Here is a 7,043-nt window from a genome sequence, read left to right on the forward strand (position 1 = left end):
GACTTAGATGTCCCCCAAAACCATGGTCCTCAGACCCCAGGCCTTGCTACTCTGTCCCTTGAAGTGTTTGATTGTGTTCAGAAAACTTCTTAGCTTTTGGTTTAGTCCAGTTGTGCTGACTTCCCCTATATTGTGTGTTGTCCTTCCCTTCACCTAAGATAATTTTTGTCTACTATCAAGTAAGTGAATTACCCTCTCCCTCACTCCCCACTCTCTTAACCATCAAAGAATGTTTTCTTCGGTGTTTAAACCTTTTCATGAGTTCTTATAATAGTGGCCTCATACAATATTTGTTCTTTTGGGACTGACTAATTTCACTAAGCATAATGCAATTCAGATTCATCCATGTTGTGAAGTGTTTCATGGATTCATCACTGTTCTTTATCGTTGCTTAGTATTCCATTGTGTGTATACACTGTAATTAGTTTATCCATTCATCTGTTGATGAGCACCTAGGGGAGCGCATCCTTTGGACCCAAGCTCCGTGTACAGAGAAGCTCCTAGGACACGGAAAGATTGATGATGAGGACCTTCCCCCGAGCTGACAGAAGGAGAAAGCCTTTCCCTAGAGCTAGTACCATGAATTTGGACTTGTAACCTCATAAACTGTAAGAGAGTAAATTTCTCTTTTTCAAAACCATCAGATGCTTGCGGTATTTCTGTTATAGAAGCACTAGGTAACTACGATACTAAATTTCTGTAAAAATTCATTTTCTGTACTTGTAAACTATGTCTGGAGTACGTTTTCAATTAATTAATTTATTCTTAGTTAACCCTCACTACTTGGATTCAACACATATGGGTCAATCTACTTTTTTTTTTTTTCTCTCATTTTGAGTGTCTCTCTTTTTCTTTCCCTGTTTGTTCTCTTCAATGAATTAAAAAAGTCTTTGGTTTAATGTTCCTCTGTACTGGGCAATAATCTGCTGCCAAACAAATATTTAAGGAGCATAGAAGACAAAATGAACTCAATTTTATTTTGTTAAACACATTCTGGTAATTACTTTGTTCATGGCTTCTTTCATGTCTTTGTTTCTCAGACTGTAGATCATGGGATTCAGCATGGGGATCACCGTGGTATAAAACACAGCTACCATTTTCCCCTGCTCCACGGACTAGTCAGTGGGACGTCTGAGATACATGAAGATAAGAGTCCCATAAAATATGATGACAGCTGTCAGATGGGACCCACAGGTGGAGAAGGCCTTCCACCTCCCTTCTGCTGAGTGCATCCGTACAATGGCAATGAGAATGAATAGATAAGAGATGATAACTACAGTCAGAGAATATGTGAAGTTAATGCCTGCAAGTATGATCATTGTATATTCTTTTACATAGGTCCCAGCACAGGCCATTTTGATGAGAGGTGGGTCTGCACAGTAGAAGTGGTTGATTTCAATTTTCCCACAGAAGTACAAGCCATAAGTCCATAATGTTGCTGCAAGACTAGTCAGAAAGCCATATATGTAAGGGAATGAAATCAGTCGAACACAGACAACCCTTGACATTTTGCTGCCATAGAGTAGAGGATTGCCAATGGCCATGTATCTATCAAAGGCCATGACGGCAAGAATAAAAATTTCTACATGGACAAGGGCAATAAAGAAAAAACACTGTACTAAACAACCAGAATAAGAAATTATTTTTGTCTCTGACAAAAGGTTTTCCAGCATTTTAGGGGTGATGTTGGAAGAAAACCAAACATCAACAAATGACAAATGACTGAGGAAAAAGTACATGGGGCTGTTAAGCTGTGAACTGACTTTAATTAACATGATCATGCCAATATTGCCTACCATGGTGATAATATAGACCATGAGAAAAATAATGAAGAAGAGAATTTTCCATTCCTGACGACTGGTTAATCCCAAAAGAATAAACTCTGTCACATCAGTGAAATTGAGCATTTTATCACTGCTAAGTCAAGATTTTTTTTTTTTTAATTAGTTACAAAGCTCTGTCATTATCTGAAAGGAAATAAAAGAAGAAAAAATCAGGAATTGTTCATCTATTCAGTTATAGCTTAATTCGTGTCTCCTTTCATTGTTGTCCTTATTAAATATCCATGACTGCATTTTGTCATTTTTTTCTGCAAATCTTTTTTCAGCACCTGCTATGTAACAGGCTCTCTGAAGGTCACTGGGATTAATAAATACACAAACTCTGTTTAATTAGAATTATACAAAATACTGTGATTGAAACATGGTAGTAGTAATTGTTTCAGCATCCTAATTTCCAGGACTACTTTTTGAACATCCCTTATTGCTAATGGTGTTTGGTACTTTCATATTTTTTAGATGTTAATGAAAGTTGCAGGCCTCTCCTCAAGGGAACTCAGAAATCCTCTACCTCTTGTCTCTTTTTTTTTCATTTTAAGAATGTTCTCCCTTATTAGAGATGGAAGCCAGTGAATGAAGTAATTTATCATCCCTAAATGTCAGATAATCTAACCCCATACCACCACTTATTTAAATTGGAGAAGGACAAACAGTAACTGTTACTACCAAGTATAAAAAGGTGTACCATGTATACATATTTATACATGGCTCCCCATGTGTTACAGAACTGCACTCCAAGGGGTTTTCGAGACTGAGTTTTTGGAAGCAGATCACCTAGAATTTTTTTCTGAGTTACCTCTGGGTGGATTTGAACCAATAGCTTTTGATTAGTAGTTGAACACTCAAGCATTTACACCACCCAGAGGCTCCCATATTATGCCCATTCTGTGGATATGTGCTCCCCTCCACATCTTATATGTAATCATAATCTGCTAGATATAATTCAAGTATCCCTGATGGCACAGTGGTTAAAGCACTCAGATGCAAAACAAAAAGGTCATTGGTTTGAACCCACCTGCCACTCCATGGAAGAAAGATGTGGCACTCTACTTTCATAAAGATTTACAGCCTCGGACACCCTATGGGGCAGTTCTACTCTGTCCTGTATGGTCGCAATGAGTGGGAATTGACTTGAGTGCAGTGGGTTCTGTTGATTTGGTTTAGATATAATCCACTGCTATCTTCCAGAGAGTCAAAAATAAATGAGAAAAGAAGATTAATGTGATTTCTATGCAAGTATTAATGTGAATAAATACTTACAAAATGTATGATATATTCTTACTGAGTTATAAACCAAAAAACCAAACCCATTACCGACCCCATAACACAGAGTAGAACTGACCAGTAGGGTTCCCAAGAAGCAGTTGGTGGATTGGAACTGTTGATCTTTTGGTTAGCAGCCGTGGTCTTTAACCACTGTGCAACCAGGGCTCCTGCAGAGTTATAGTGGGCATAAATTGGGGAATGATTGACTATACTTGGGGATCCCCTGGAATTTTGGAAAGTTTCTTAAAATTTTGCAAATGTGTTCTCATATATAATCTGTATCCTGTAAACCATTTCCTAAAAGAATGTTTCTAAAATTATATTCCTAGGAAAACACTAGCACCTTGAGTGATGTTAATCGAAGTTATAGAGAAACACATACACACACAGATACACACGTGAGTGTCCCTTAATCAAATAATAATGAGAAATCTCCATGCTCTATCCAGCCTCTTAGAGATACACATCTGTCCTTGTAAAGTCAAACTATGATAAGTCTGGGTGAAAGGATTCTGTTATATTGTCTATCCAGAATTTATTTAGCTTTAAAATTTTATACACACACACAGAGCTTTCACCGACATCAAAGAACATTCCTGTTTTAGAGAACACTGAAAGCAATTATATCCAATAAGAACCTTGAGCTATCTTTTCAGCAGAGTAATGACTTTGTTGGAGATTAAATTTGTGTCAGGCCCTGTAATGGCTAAATGCCATTTCCAGGGCAAACGATCATGCCCAAAATCTTTGTTTCTATATCCAGGATTAAACTTTATTGAATCACAATTTTGATGTACCCTGTCCATAATTACCACTGAGTAGTAACCAGGAAAAGGCAGAAAGCAGGCAAGCTTTTGCTACTGTGAAAATAAACTGACTCTCATTCACCAGAGTATTTCCTAATGTTCTACTCACCCCACCTTTAAAAGCAAAAATTTTGCTCATCTTTTTTTTTTTTTTTTTTAATATATAGTAAAGGAAAAGGCTGCTAACCAAAGTGGATTAGGATGATTCTACATGAATCCAGAATCTTGGATCAATTAATGAAAATCCATGGCTTAACTAGTGGATTCATTTAAATAAATAAATAAATGAAGAATAATGACAAAGTTGTCTAAATTCAGATGAACTGCCTTAGAATACATTTACATATAGCCCGCAAAACCTATTACAGGTGAATTCACCTCTAAACTCCTCTGTCTTACTGTATATGAGATATCAGCCTTCCATCGTAGTTTCATTGCCTTATCCCCACCCAAGCCTTCATGTTACATTTACAGTACTTATTTTCCCCTTGGACAGTTTCTCAATGACTGATTTAAAAATGATCTTTTGGATGGAAACACATACAGGTACTATGGACATAAATCAAAACTTGGAGAATGCATGTGATCACACTGAATTATAGCTGAACATCAATCTACTATTACAAAAAAAAGAAAAAAAAAGCAGCATTTCCTTTAAAGTCTACTAATGTCCATGTCAATAGCATTTTCTTAGTTCTTGTTCAATTGGCCATTCACAGCATGTGTTACTAAATTGACTAAAATTCTTTATCCATCTGTATATCATTTGTGCCACAGAAGATAAACCACTACTTAAAAAAAATATTTCTAACTCTTTAAGAAATAAAACATGATATATCACAGGGTAAAAAATAGTAGTAGTCTGAAAGTATTTTTTGGTGTGCATTTTATTACAGAATTTCTCAAATATGCACAGCAATGCATGTGTGTAACACTTGCACAACCATAAAGATAAAAGAATTCCAAAATTATTTGCACTATAATTGGCAATTTTAAGTGAATATGATGGATGGTGTTCATCTTAGTTACCCAGTGCTGCTGTAACAGAAATACCACAAGTGGGTGGCTTTGAAGAACAGAAATTTATTTTCTCACAGTTCAACAGCAACAAACAACCCATTGCCATCAATTCAATTCTGACTCATAGAGATCTAAAATCCAAATTCAGGGTTTGGTTCTAAGGAAAGTGCTTCCATGCCTTTTTCAGCTTCTGGTAGCTGTCAATAATCCTTGGCCTTCTTAAGCTTGTAAATGCATCTGTATAAGGGTATTTCATCTGCCATCTGTCTTCCCCTTCCCACTGTGTGGGTCTTTATGTCTATTCTGTTCTTGTTTTAATTCAGAAGTGACTAGGTTTAGGACCCATCCTCCTCTGGTCTGACCTCATTAACATAACAAAGGAGAACCCAGATTTCCAAGCAGGGTCATACTAATAGGTACAGAGTTTAGGATTTCAACACATAATTTGGGGGGACACACTTCAATCCATAACTCTATTTTTGCTATTGAAAATGAGAGGTAAATATGTTATAGACTGCTACTATGCATGGATATATTACTTGTGATAACTCAATTCTTTCCAACATTTTTTTTTTCTATTTATGAACTTCTATGGAACTTTGCCGACATAAACATAGATTTAGTTTTAGCTAATATTTATATATTAAATTTCACTAAAATTCTAAACTGTTCAGACCTCTCTTTCACCCTCCAAAACTTGTTTTCATTTGGAATTGAGTAAATGGAAAAAATAAATAAACAAAAACTAATACCAGAGAGGAAGGCAATGTGATAAAATGCCCACTCTCATTGCTGTATTTGCAAATCCTTGGATGGTTCAAACAATTAAGTGCTTGGCTAATATCCAAAAAGTTGGTGGTTCAAATTCATCCAGGACCTCCTTGGAAGAAAGGCCTGGTGATCTACTTCCAAATATCAAAGTCGTTGAAAACTTTATGGAGCACAATTCTGCCGTTAAACATATAGAGCTGCCATGAGTCGGACTTAATTCGATGGCAACTGGTTTGATTTTTGGCTATATTGCATATCTGCTCCCTAGTGTGCTACTGTCTGCTTGTATTTGGAAATGCTCCTTGAAGGTCTGAGAGGCAGTGGATATAGGTTTGGAGAATGTGTCCCAAAGGTGCTGGGGAACTCTTGTGAGGTGCACTGAAGATAAGCCATAGATTAGAGCAGAAACAAGAAAGGAAGGTCACAGATAAACTGCACAAATGTTACTACTTTATCTAAAAAAAGAAAAAAAAAAGTATTAGGTTTTGGGAAGTGTACATTTTCTAAAAAATAAAATGAATTCTTTAAAATTTGGCAGGTTATATATGCAAAAAAATTAAACATATGCCTTAGACATCATGATAGGTGATAGAGGAAATACACAGATAATGAGAGAATTTACGCCAGAAAAGAGATCACAAACATGTCCATGGACATACCTGATTTCTGATTCAACAGCATATGCCTGTGGCTTCCTGTCTTGTTCACCTTCATTTGATTTTTAAATATCAACAATAGAATTCTTATTGGAAAGTCAGATTTGACTGTGTGATAGCAGGGATGATTCAGCATTAAAAAGTACATAAAAGATGGTGCCATTTATGCTGTCCAAAAGTAAAATTTAAGAAAATCTGAGTGATGACTAGCTAGGCCATAGAGGGAAATAGCAAAACCACAGGGAAAATGGAGTGATTAAGCCTGATTTTAGGGTTATGAGGTCTAGAAAGAACTCGAAGTCTTGTAAACCTCAGAAGCTTCTAGAGGTTAGTCATCATCAACAAAAGGCAAAAATATATTCATAACCTTAGCTTGTTTTATCATTCTTCATTTCAAATTACATTACAATGAATATGGATTTTTTCTAGAACAGGCATGAGGCAATATTAAGTGTTTCCGTTAAAGAGTTCTGTTTCTGTTGTCAGACCTTAGTTGAATCCTGACTCCATGACTAATTTTATGAACTTAGACAAGATTTTTTGTTTTTCTTTTAATTTGTAATTTAAATTGTTTAATTTCCTATTGCATAAGTACAACCTGACAGTAATAATAGTATCAATTTCTCTGGATGTTGTAAATATGAAGCAATATTGTACATCAACACATAATAAATATTCAAGAAATG

At 35.9% G+C, this 7,043-nt stretch overlaps 1 pseudogene; it reads right to left on the reverse strand.

The window, feature by feature from the left end:
* Nucleotides 1–974: 974 nt before the first annotated feature.
* On the reverse strand, nt 975–1,907 carry LOC126079277 (olfactory receptor 5M3-like; annotated as a pseudogene).
* Between the last annotated feature and the right edge of the window lie 5,136 nt (nt 1,908–7,043).

Source organism: Elephas maximus, chromosome 7 (genome assembly GCF_024166365.1).
Source record: "Elephas maximus indicus isolate mEleMax1 chromosome 7, mEleMax1 primary haplotype, whole genome shotgun sequence".
NCBI classification, from domain to species: domain Eukaryota; kingdom Metazoa; phylum Chordata; class Mammalia; order Proboscidea; family Elephantidae; genus Elephas; species Elephas maximus.